Raw genomic sequence first — 11,331 nt, 5'->3', positions numbered from 1 at the left:
TGATACAGCATATGTTAACTACATTGAATTTAAATAAAGAATTAAAAAAAGAAATATATAAGTAAATTACTAATGACAGTGCAGTGTGATAAAAATATAAAAGTTTGGGATTTAGCATGTTATTCATAATTGACAGAAAAGAGACCTTTAAAAAAGAAAAATACAAGCTATTATAAAATATTCCAATGTTTGTAAATTCCTTGGCATCCCTTAGGGTGCCTGGGTGGCTAAGTCAGTTGAGCGTCCTACTCTTGACTTTGGCTCAGGTCACAATCTCAGGGTCATGAGATGGAGCCCTGCATTGGGCTCCACACTCAGTGTAGAGTCTGCTTGAGATTCTCTCCTTCTCCCTCTGTCCCTCCCCCAACTCATGCATGCACACTGTCTCTCAAAAATAAACAAATGAACTCTAAAAACGTTTGCTTGGTATCCCACTTTTATATATTTTCTTATATGCTTTTCCTGATCATAAACACTTCAAAAATTTTAAGGGTCTAGAACAAGAATCTATCTTCCTAGATACAAGAATTTTAAGATGGCTATTTTAGAATAGCTTACTTTCTGAAATATTCAGTTATTTACTAAGAGGTTAAATACATTCTTGTTTGTTATATAATTTGATCTGTAAAACAGACTGGATAGTAAGAGGTAGTTTGTTTCATTCATTATTTCAATCAGGTTTTCTAGCATTACACTCTAACATTGAGTTTAAAATTAGTTTCAAGTGTTCAAACTTTCTATGATGTTTTGTTCTATCTGAAACATCTCTGTGAGGTTTTGTTCTAAGTGCCATTGAAAGTGACACATCCCTTATTTATAACTCACTTTATTTCCCAAGATACTCCTAAGAGACTTCAGGCTAAGGTCAGTTGTGAGAAACTTATATCCATGTGCAGAATATAATTACTAGTTATTTCTAAAATTGATTTTTAATATATGAATTTCCTCTCAAAACTCACCAAGGATAGCACTTAAAATATAACCTTTCCTTACATCAGGTCAGGAACACTAGGTGTGATCAATTAAATAAACTGGAGATTAAATGTATTGGGAATTTTTAAAAAGTGATAGTTCTAACTCTAATTTTCAAATTATCCAACCTTTTTAACCCAGTTGAATAATTTGAAAATTAGAGTTAGAACTATCACTTTTTAAAAATTCTCAAAATACGAAAACAATGAATCATGGAAGACTACATCAAAAACTATTGATGTACTGTACAGGGACTAAGATAACATAATTAAATTAAATTAAATTAAAAAAATAAAAAAGGAAAAATAAAAAAAGAAAATAGATTTTCTATATGCTTTATAAGTTTCAGTACTCCCTTACCTATACTTAAATCATCATGATTTCTCCTCACAATAATCACAGCTATATGTTCTGTTCCATATGTAGTGTACTGTTAGTACTTAAATATTGGGCTAGAATATTTGTACAAATCAATTATAAATTGAAACAAGTTTAAAAACAGCCCCTGACACCTCATGCTTCATTAGGATGGGCACTATTAAAAAAAAAAAAAAAAAAACAAGAAAATAACAAATGTTGGCAAGGATGTAGAGAAATTGGAACCCTTGTACACAGTTGGTGGGAGTGTAAAATGGTATAGCCTGGGGCGGAGCAAGATGGCAGAGGAGTAGGAGACCTGGATTTCGTCTCCTCTCAGGAATTCAGCTGGATAGGGATCAAACCATTCTGAACACCTACAAACTCAACAGGAGATCGAAGAAAAGAAGAGCAACAACTCTCTCATCAGAAAAGCGACCACTTTCTGGAAGGTAGGATGCGTGGAGAAGTGAATCCGAGGCGATATTCGGGAGGATAGATGGCGGGGGAGGGGCCTCCGTCGGCCGCTTCTGGCAAGTGATAGAACCACGGAGCACAAAATCGGAACTTTTAAAAGTCTGCTCCGCTGAGGGACGTCACTCTGGTGGCTAAGCGGGGGGTGGAACCCTCCGGGACAGTGTGGTCTCAGGACCCTCGGGGTCACAGAAAGACCGGGGGTGCCTGAGTGTGGCAGAGCTCCCAGGTATCGGAGCAGGGAAGCCGGCTGCAGAGGCGGAGCCCAGGCGCGGGCTCTCAGCTCGGGGTTGCCATAAACTGTGATCCGCGGCACAGTTGGGCCACTGCTCCTCCAGCAGGGACCCAAAAAGCGGCAGATCCGGGGAGACTCACCTTCCTCCCCCGGGAGGAGCCGCACGGGAGTGCACCGCAGGGATCTGCTGGGTTTGGAGACTCCACCCGGGGTCGGGTGCCAGAGATAGAAACGCGCGGTCACAGGCCGGGTGAGCACGGAGTGCGGCTGGAGACCAGGGAGACGGGACTGACTGACGACTTTTCTCTGGGGGCTCACTGAGAAGCTGAGCCCCGAGTTCTCGGCTCCTCCGGGGCGGAGATTGGGAGGCCGCCATTTTCACTCTCCGCCTCCAAAGCTGTACGGAAAGCTCGCAGGGAACAAAAGCCCCGGAGAGCAAACCCGAACAGATTACTTAGCCGGGAGGGGGCAAGGGCAGGGCAATTCCGCCTCCGGCAGAGACATTTGGAAACCACGGCAACAGGCCCCGCCCCAGAAGATCAGCGAGAACAGCCAGCCAAGACCAAGTTTACCGATCAATGAGAACGGCAGAACTCCAGCGCTAGGGGACTACTGCACATAGAATTCATGGCTTTTTTACCATGATTCTTTAGTCTTTCAAAGTTAATTTTTTTTTAACTGTCTTTTTTTCTTTTTTTTTCTTTTTGAATTTTTCTTTTTCCCTTTTTCAACCAACATTTTATCAATCCCTTTTTTTAAAAAAAACATTTTTATTTCTCATTTTTAGAGTCATATTCTATCCCTTCATAGTAGTTACCCGTATTTTTGGTATATATATATAAGTTGTTCTCTCTTTAAAATTTTGAGATAGTTTCTTCTAACGGATTAAAATATACCCTAAATCTCTAGTATATGGTGTTTTCTATTCCCCTGCCTGATCACATCCTCTCCCTTTTTTTTTTCCTTCTTTTTTTAAATCCTCGTCTTTCTTTTTTCAAACAACTTCTTATCAATTCCTTTTATAAAATTTTTTATAATTTCCATCTTTACAGTCATATTCCATCCCTTCATTATATCAACCCTTATTTTTGTACATATATAAGTTTTTCTGTCTTTAAAATTTTGGGAGGCACTTTCTTCTAAAAGACCAAAATACACCCCAAATCTAGTGTGTGGCACTGATCTATATACCAGCCTGATCATATTTGATCACATTCTGGTTTTTTTGTTGTTGTTGTTGTTGTTTTGTTTTGTTTGTTTTTGTTTTTATCTTTATCTTTTTCTTTTTTTTCTTTTTCTTTTTTCTCTCTTTCCCTTTCTTTTCCCACTGCTTCAGGTCTTTTCTGATTTGTTTAGAGTATATTTTCTGGGGACATTGTTACTCTGCTAGGATTTTGTTCTCTCATTAATCTATTCTCCTCTGCACAAAAGGACAAGACGGAAAAAATCACCTCAACAAAAAGAAAAAGAGGTAGAACCGACTGCCAGGGACCTACTCAATACGGACATTAGTACAATGTCAGATCTAGAGTTCAGAATCATCACTTTAAAGATACTAGCTGGGCTTGAAAAAAATATGGAAGTTATTAGAGAAACCCTTTCTGGAGAAGTAAAAGAACTAAAATCCAACCAAATAGAAATCAAAAAGGCTATTAATGAGGTGCAATCAAAAATGGGGGCGCTAACTGCTAGAATAAATGAGGCAGAAGAGAGAATCAGTAATGTAGAAGATGAAATGATGGAAAATAAAGAAGCTGAGAAAAAGAGAGATAAACAACTACTGGATCACGAGGGCAGAATTCGAGAGATAAGCGATACCATAAGACGAAACAACATTAGAATAATTGGGATCCCAGAAGAATAAGAAAGAGAGAGAGGGGCAGAAGGTATAATGGAGCAAATTATAGCAGAGAACTTCCCTAATTTGGGAAAGGAAACAGGCATCAAAATCCAGGAAGCACAGAGAACCCCTCTCAAAATCAATAAAAATAGGTCAACACCCCGACATCTAATAGTAAAACTTACGAGTCTCATAGACAAAGAGAAAATCCTGAAAGCAGCTCGGGAGAAGAGATATGTAACCTACCAGGGTGGAAACATTAGATTGACAACAGACCTATCCACAGAGACCTGGCAGGCCAGAAAGGACTGGCATGATATATTCAGAGCACTAAATGAGAAAAATATGCAGCCAAGAATACTATATCCAGCTAGGCTGTCATTGAAAATTGAAGGAGAGATAAAAAGCTTCCAGGACAAACAAAAACTAAAGGAATTTGCAAACACAAAACCAGCCCTACAGGAAATCTTGAAAGGGGTCCTCTAAGCAAACAGAGAGCCTAAAAGCAACATAGACCAGAAAGGAACACAGACAATATACGGTAACAGTCACCTTACAGGCAATACAATGGCACTAAATTCCTATCTTTCAATAGTTACCCTGAATGTAAATGGGCTCAATGCCCCAATCAAAAGACACAGGCTATCAGACTGGATTAAAAAACAAGACCATCGATATGCTGTCTGCAAGAGACTCATTTTAGAACCAAAGACACCCCCAGATTGAAAGTGAGGGGGTGGAAAACCATTTACCATGCTAATGGACACCAAAAGAAAGCTGGGGTGGCAATCCTTATATCAGACAAATTAGATTTTAAACCAAAGACTGTAATAAGAGATGAGGAAGGACACTATATCCTACTTAAAGGATCTATCCAACAAGAAGATCTAACAATTGTAAATATCTATGCCCCTAACATGGGAGCAGCCAATTATATAAGGCAATTAATAACAAAAGCAAAGAAACACATCGACAACAATACAATAATAGTGGGGGACTTTAACACCCCCCTCACTGAAATGGACAGATCGTCTAAGCAAAAGATCAACAAGGAAATAAAGACTTTAAATGACACACTGGACCAAATGGACTTTACAGACATATTCAGAACATCCCACCCCAAAGCAATGGAATACACATTCTTCTCTAGTGCCCATGGAACATTCTCCAGAATAGATCACATCCTAGGTCATAAATCAGGTCTCAACCAGTACCAAAAGATTGGAATCATTCCCTGCCTATTTTCAGACCACAATGCTTTGAAACTAGAACTCAATCACAAGAGGAAAGTTGGAAAGAACTCAAATACATGGAGGCTAAAGAGCATCCTACTGAAGAACGAATGGGTCAACCAGGAAATTAAAGAAGAATTAAAAAAATACATGGAAACCAATGAAAATGAAAACACAACTATTCAAAATCTTTGGGATGCAGCAAAGGCAGTCCTAAGAGGAAAGTATATAGCAATACAAGCCTTTCTCAAGAAGCAAGAAAGGTCTCAAGTACACAACCTAACCCTACACCTAAAGGAGCTGGAGAAAGAACAGCAAATAAAGCCTAAACCCAGCAGGAGAAGAGAAATAATAAAGATCAGAGCAGAAATCAATGAAATAGAAACTAAAAGAACAGTAGAACAGATCAACGAAACTAAAAGCTGGTTCTTTGACAGATGTAACAAGATTGATAAACCCCTGGCCAGACTTATCAAAAAGAGAAGAGAAATGACCCAAATCAACAAAATCATGAATGAAAGAGGAGAGATCACAACCAACACCAAAGAAATACAAACAATTATAAGAACATATTATGAGCAACTCTATGCCAGCAAATTAGATAACCTGGAAGAAATGGATGCATTCCTAGAGATGTATCAACTACCAAAACTGAACCAGGATGAAATAGAAAACGTGAACAGACCTATAACCACTAAGGAAATTGAAGCAGTCATCAAAAATCTCCCAACAAACAAAAGCCCAGGGCCAGATGGCTTCCCAGGGGAATTCTACCAAACATTTAAAGAAGAATTAATACCTATTCTTCTGAAACTGTTCCAAAAATTAGAAATGGAAGGAAAACTTCCAAACTCATTTTATGAGGCCAGCATTACCTTGATCCCCAAACCAGACCAAGACCCTATCAAAAAGGAGAATTACAGACCAATATCCCTGATGAACCTGGATGCAAAAATTCTCACCAAAATACTAGCCAATAGGATCCAACAGTACATTAAAAGGATTATTCACCATGACCAAGTGGGATTTATCCCTGGGCTGCAAGGTTGGTTCAACATCCGCAAATCAATCAATGTGATACAATACATTAACAAAAGAAAGAACAAGAATCATATGATCCTCTCAATAGATGCAGAAAAAGTGTTTGACAAAGTACAGCATCCTTTCTTGATCAAAACTCTTCAGAGCATAGGGATCGAGGGTACATACCTCAATATCATAAAAGCCATCTATGAAAAACCTACAGCGAATATCATTCTCAATGGGGAAAAACTGAGAGCTTTCCCCCTAAGGTCAGGAACGTGGCAGGGATGTCCACTATCACCACTGCTATTCAACATAGTATTAGAATTCCTAGCCACAGCAATCAGACAACAAAAAGAAATCAAAGGCATCCAAATTGGCAAAGAAGAAGTCAAACTCTCACTCTTTGCAGATGATACGATACTTTATGTGGAAAACCCAAAAGACTCCACCCCAAAACTGCTAGAACTCATACAGGAATTCAGTAAAGTGGCAGGATATAAAATCAATGCACAGAAGTCAGTGGCATTCCTATACACCAACAACAAGACAGAAGAAAGAGAAAATAAGGAGTCGATCCCATTTACAATTGCACCCAAAACCATAAGATACCTAGGAATAAATCTAACCAAAGAGACAAAGGATCTTTACTCAGAAAACTATAAAATACTCATGAAAGAAATTGAGGAAGACACAAAGAAATGGAAAAACGTTCCATGCTCATGGATTGGAAGAACAAATATTGTGAAGATGTCAATGCTACCTAGAGCAATCTACACATTCAATGCAATCCCCATCAAAATACCATCCACTTTTTTCAAAGAAATGGAACAAATAATCCTAAAATTTGTATGGAACCAGAAAAGACCCCGCATAGCCAGAGGAATGTTGAAAAAGAAAAGCAAAGCCGGCGGCATCACAATTCCGGACTTCCAGCTCTATTACAAAGCTGTCATCATCAAGACAGTATGGTACTGGCACAAAAACACATAGATCAATGGAACAGAATAGAGAGCCCAGAAATGGACCCTCAACTCTATGGTCAACTCATCTTTGACAAAGCAGGAAAGAATGTCCAATGGAACAAAAACAGTCTCTTCAACAAATGGTGTTGGGAAAATTGGATAGCCGCATGCAGAAGATTGAAACTGGACCATTTCCTTACACCACACAGAAAAATAGACTCCAAATCGTTGAAAGACCTCAATGTGAGACAGGAGTCCATCAACATCCTAAAGGAGAACACAGGCAGCAACCTCTTTGACCTCAGCCGAAGCAACTTCTTCCTAGAAACATCGCCAAAGGCAAGGGAAGCAAGGGCAAAAATGAACTATTGGGACTTCATCAAGATAAAAAGCTTTTGCAAAGCAAAGGAAACAGTCAACAAAACCAAAAGACAACCGACAGAATGGGAGAAGATATTTGCAAATGACATATCAGATAAAGGGCTAGTATCCAAAATCTATAAAGAACTCATCAAACTCAACACCCAAAGAACAAAGAATCCAATCAAGAAATGGGCAGAAGACATGAACAGACATTTTTCCAAAGAAGACATCCAAATGGCCAACAGACACATGAAAAAGTGCTCAATATCGCTCGGCATCAGGGAAATCCAAATCAAAACCTCAATGAGATACCACCTCACACCAGTCAGAATGGCTAAAATTAACAAGTCAGGAAACGACAGATGTTGGCGGGGATGCGGAGAAAGGGGAACCCTCATACACTGTTGGTGGGAATGCAAGCTGGTGCAGCCACTCTGGAAAACTGTATGGAGGTTCCTCAAAAAGTTGAAAATAGAGCTACCATATGATCCAGCAATTGCACTACTGGGTATTTACCCCAAAGATACAAAAGTAGGGATCCGAAGGGGTACGTGCACCCCGATGTTTATAGCAGCAATGTCCACAATAGCCAAACTGTAGAAAGAGCCAAGATGTCCATCGACAGATGAATGGGTAAAGAAGAGGTGGTATATATATATACAATGGAATATTATGCAGTCATCAAAAGGAATGAGATCTTGCCATTTGCAACAACGTGGATGGAACTGGAGGGTATTATGTTGAGTGAAATAAGTCAAACAGAGAAAGACATGTATCATATGATCTCACTGATATGAGGAATTCTTAATTGCAGGATACAAACTGAGGGTTGCTGGAGTGGGGGGTGGGGTGGGAAGGATGGGGTGACTGGGTGATAGACACTGGGGTGGGTATGTGCTCTGGTAAGTGCTGTGAATTGTGCAAGACTGTTGAATCTCAGATTTGCACCTCTGAAACAAATAATGCAATATATGTTAAGAAAAAAAAAAAAAAGAAGAAAGTAGCGGGAGGGGAAGAATGAAGCGGGGGAAATCGGAGGGGTAGACGAACCATGAGAGACGATGGACTCTGAAAAGCAAACAGGGTTCTAGAGGGGAGGGGGGTGGGAGGATGGGTTAGCCTGGTGGTGGGTATTGAGGAGGGCACATTCTGCATGGAGCACTGGGTGTTATGCACAAACAATGAATCATGGAACACTTCATCTAAAACTAATGATGTAATGTATGGGGATTAACATAAGAATAAAATAAATAATAATAAAAAAATGGTATAGCCTTAATGGAAAATGGAAATTAAAAACAGAATTACCATAAGATTCAGCATTTGTACTTCTGGGTATATACATACATATATATATATATATATATATATATATATATATATATATATATATATAAGAATTGAAAGCAGTGTCTTGAAGAGATATTTGCACACACATGTTCATAGCAGCATTATTCACAATAGCCAAGAAGTGGAAGCAATCCAAGTGTCCATCAATGGATAGATGGATCAATAAAATGTGGTGTATACATACAATGGAATATTATTTAGTCTTTAAAATGAAGAAAATTTTGACACATGTTACAACATGGATGGAACTTGAGGAAATTATATTACATAAATAAGCCAGTTACAAAAAAGACAAATATTATATGATTCCACTTCTATGAGGTACCTAAAATAGTCAAACTAAAAGTAAGTAGAATGGTGGTTGCCAGGGGCTGGTGGGAAGGGAAAAATGGGAAATTGTTGTTTAAAGGGTATAGAGTTTCAATCTTGCAAGACGAAGAAATTCTGGATAGTTGCACAATGTGACTAGACTATACTTAACACTATTGAACTGTACGTTTAAAAATGTGCAAGATGGTAAATTTTATTTTATGTGTATTTTACCACAATTGAAAAAAAGTTAAGTCATAAAACAAAAGTCCCTGATCTTTAAGAAAGCAATTAATGAAACATTTACGTTCTCAATATTTTTGGTGCCACAGTCAGTCTAGCATGATGATGCCCAAAAGTCTTTTATTAAAATGATTTAAGTACTGTGAATTTTAAAAAGTTAAAATAGTGAGGAAAAACAAAGGGCTATTTAACATTCCCTGGGAGTATCTATGAGCCAAACACCTTTGCTTAGGGCAATATTCATAAAGAAAGACCAGAAGAAAAGAAAGAAGAGAGCTCCTCTAGGCATGACAAATGAGGATATCTTAGAATTTGCTCTGGCTTGTGATAAATATATACAGAGCAAATCAAATTACAGCATGTCCTATTTTAAGAAATCCCATTTTCTACACAAATGAAATAGGGCTTAGTTTATCACTTTCTGAAAGTGTCCTTTAATATTCTTTGAAATAAGGGATTCCATTACATCACTTAGCTTTTATTTGAAGACTAAAGTACATGTCTCAGAGGTGGAGGCAGTGGCAATACGTTAGAAACCACTGTCAATTGGAAATCAATCCATAGTAAAGATGACACTTCTGAAATTATAATGTAAGTCAATGGGGGGAATATATTATTCCGTTTTCAGAAATGTGCTTCATGTACAAATGTCAAGAAATACATCCATTGTATAAAATGGGGTCTAGTTTTAGCCAGATGAGGCATAATTCAAAAACAAAAAACACTCAACCTTATATCTCTTAGTTAGTTAAGAAGGAGAAACAAAAATGAACCATTTCTGAGGTGCTGGGGGATGTTAGTTGATGAATTTACTAGGAGCCTAGAGGAAACTAAAGTTGCTGCCCTCTGACTGGAACATTCAAGTTTATCATTTGTGTGTAACATAAAAGGGCAATTTAGATGTTAAAATTTAATCAACATGAAACATTAATGCCTTAGGTTGAAACAGAGAATGGCACAATAATGGTATTAGAAAGGGTGAAAATAGCACCATTACTCTCATTGACGTCATCAATGTGTTTGCTTCAGTGAACTGTACCCTCCAAAATGGAAAAACAAAAAAGTAATTTGTAAGGAAGGTATCATCAATATTTAGCTTTATTCTTGCCCAACTGTAGAATGACCTATATTCCATAAAGGATGCAAAAACAAGTCTAACCAAAATATACATTTCTTTATTTAAAACAGCAGCAATTGGTAAAGTTACTTTATCTTCTTTTGTTAATGTGACTGCAATAGGTAAATTTAAAAGTTGTTCACTACCAAATGAAAAGATGAAATACTACATTTTAGGGACCACTAAGTAACATTTAATATTCACTAAACATTCATTTGGCCATCTACCTAGATGTCATTAATTACATACTATGTGCCAGGCATATAGTAATGCATGTATATATTGATGTGCAGACCTATTTAATACAGGTGGGTTTTGGAATAAGAACCAGGAGACCTAGCCTCTGAGACACTACACTGGTCCTCCCTACTTCCTCCCAAGTACCAGTCTATAGTGGTTGGTGACTCCCACATTTGTATCTCTAGCCCTAACCTCTCTCATGAGCTTCAGATCCATATTTCCAACTACCAACCAGATATTTGTATCTAGAAATCCCATAGGCACGTCAAATTCCACAAGGTCAAACTGCAACAGCCCTGTATGTATGTACGTGCTCATACATTCCAGACACTCATAATGTACTTTCAAACCGGTGTTAGCACTCAGTCTCCACTCTTATTTTGCTTTCCAGACACAGCTCAAGCATTGTCTCTTCTGGGAGCTGTCCATGACCTTCTCAGACAGAATCAGTTCCTATTCTCTCCATATTCTCATTCTGCTAAGTATAACCTTAATACTGCATTTACCTTTTCTGATCACTAGTGAATTTTTATAATAAATGATTAGATATCTTTCCTCTCTGCTACACCATAAACCTTTAGGGCACATGCCCTATTTTGTTGATGCTATCT

The sequence above is a fragment of the Neomonachus schauinslandi genome, chromosome X (genome assembly GCF_002201575.2).
Source record: "Neomonachus schauinslandi chromosome X, ASM220157v2, whole genome shotgun sequence".
NCBI classification, from domain to species: Eukaryota; Metazoa; Chordata; class Mammalia; order Carnivora; family Phocidae; genus Neomonachus; species Neomonachus schauinslandi.
This window is presented reverse-complemented; position numbering follows the sequence as displayed.